The sequence below is a fragment of the Populus trichocarpa genome, chromosome 14 (assembly GCF_000002775.5).
Source record: "Populus trichocarpa isolate Nisqually-1 chromosome 14, P.trichocarpa_v4.1, whole genome shotgun sequence".
Taxonomy (NCBI): Eukaryota; Viridiplantae; Streptophyta; class Magnoliopsida; order Malpighiales; family Salicaceae; genus Populus; species Populus trichocarpa.
The window spans coordinates 15,386,825-15,389,324 of record NC_037298.2 but is presented as its reverse complement, the minus strand read 5'-3'; positions in this window follow the sequence as shown (position 1 = coordinate 15,389,324).

Genomic DNA, 2,500 nt, shown 5'->3' with positions numbered 1-2,500 from the left:
AAACTGTTGTTGCGAGCTTTGATGTCGAAGAAACCCAACCCTCCTTCAGACTTTGGAAGACAAATAGTATGCCAATTAACTAGAGCAGATTTACTCTGCAATGTGTTGCCAGTCCAGAAGAAATTACGGCAGATACTGGTTATGCGCTTGATCACCAGCTCAGGAAGAGGAAAAATATTTAGCCAAAACTGAACCATGCCATAGAGGACAGACTTGAGCAACTCGGCTCTCCCTGCATAGCTAAGATTTTTCCCCAACCAACCATGGATAGCAGACTCTAGCTTCTGGAGAAGAGGTGAAAATTGGCTGGCGAGTAGACGATGAGGGCTTAAAGGAACGCCAAGGTAGCGAAAGGGAAAAGATCCTTCAGCAAAACCTGTTTCCGCGAGAATAGAATGTCTGATGCTGTCTGAAACTCCTCCAAAATAAATGGAAGATTTGCTGGCATTGATGTTCAGCCCCGAAATCTCACCAAAAGAGACCAATTGCTGGAACAAGCAAGACACCGAAGGCCTATCCCCTCTTGAGAGCAGAATAACATCATCGGCAAATGCTAGATGGCACACCCCAAGAGAGTCACACTTAGGGTGGAAACGAAATCCAGGAGATAAGGAAGCTTTGCGAAGCATTCTTGAGAAATATTCCATACAAACCAGAAAAAGGTAGGGGGATAGAGGATCCCCTTGCCGAACTCCATTTTTCCCCGGAAAGAAACCATAAATGCTACCATTAACAGCGACGGAATAGGAGGCAGTCTCAACACATTGCATTATAAGGTGGACAAACCGGTTTGGAAACCCAAGCAAAAGAAGAAGCTGACGAAGAAAGGGCCATTGAACCGAGTCAAAAGCTTTTTTGAAATCGATCTTCATGAGGCAGCGGGGAGAAGTCCGTTTTCGTTCATAATTACGCAGGAGCTCTTGCAAAAGATGAATATTATCTGACATCAAACGCCCGCCAAGAAAAGCATTCTGCATTGGGCTAATAATTGGCACAAGTGCTTGAGATAATCTCGTCGCAAGGAGTTTGGCAATCACTTTGTAAATAACATTGCAGCAGGAGATTGGACGAAAATCTGATGCAGATGAAGTATGGGCTGATTTTGGAATCAACGCAATAATAGAATGATTTATTTGCTTAAGCATGGCCCCTGACTGGAAAAAATCCCGAACAGCTAGGCAGAAATCTTCATGAATCACAGACCAAGATTTTTTGAAAAAGCATGAAGAGAAGCCGTCGGGACCAGGAGCTTTTCCATCATCAATGTCAAATAAAGCATTTTTAATGTCCAAATCAGAAACAGGGGCAAGAAGACAAGCATGGGAAGCAGCATCAATGCATGGACCTTGCTGGATAACGTCCACTTCAATAGGTGCAGTGACTTTCGGAGTGGCAAGCAAATGGCAATAATAGTCTACAAAAGCAGCCCCCACCTCAGCAGAAGAGGACGTGAGAGAGCCATCCATTCGTTGAATTGCAGGAATAAAGTTTTGTCTATGCTGCCGGCTCATTAATGAATGGAAAAAGGAAGTGCCAGAGTCACAGTCCTTCAAGAAATTACTTTTTAGCTTTTGAGAGAAAAATTGCCGCTCACATTCTTTAATGTGGAGGAGACTTTGACGTAGCTGCTTATCAATAGCTTGCAGATTAGAATTCTCCATGTCAGAAGAGAGAAGACCTTGATGCTCATCCAGCGCAGCTTCAGCCCTTGCAACCCTCTCCGAGATGTGGCTGAAATGATTCTTGTTGAGATCTCGCAAAGGCCTCTTAAGGTGCTTGAGACGTTTACAGAGAGTAAACATTGGAGACCCGGGAATGACAAGCTGCCAAGCCTCTGTTACCAGATCCAAGAAGCGAGAGTGATTACTCCACATATTGAAAAATTTGAAACATTTCTTACCCATGGGCTGATGTGGATTGAATGAGATAGTGGCAGGAGAATGATCAGAGAATGCTCCTGGATTATCAAAGTGGACTTGCACTGATGTATTTGAAAGAGACCAGGGAGGATTGGCAAGGACACGGTCAAGCTTGCTCCAAACACTGCCATTGGACCATGTGAAGTGGCTGCCAGAATAATTTAAGTCAGAAAGCCCTAAGTCTGAGCAACACTGCCGGAAGTCAGATGTCTCATAAGTAGAAACAAGTTCCCCACGGTGCTTGTCTGACTGAGATAACAGAGAGTTAAAATCCCCTAAAATGAGCCAAGGGGAGTTAGGACTCCAGTTCCGCAAATCATCCCAGAGAGCCCTCCTGGCAATAATAGTATTAAACCCGTAGACAAAAGAGGCATAGAACTTGAACTGATGAACTAAGCTGGAAATAAGGACATGAAGACCTTGAGCTGAGAAATCAAGCAAATCAATAGTAACAGTTGTTGGATTCCAGAAGACCACAATTCTAGCTGTAGACGCTGCTGCAGCATTAGACAAAACCTTCCAGTTGTTCAACCGAAATTGACGCATAGATGAAACTTTAGAAGAAACTAATTTAGTTTCTA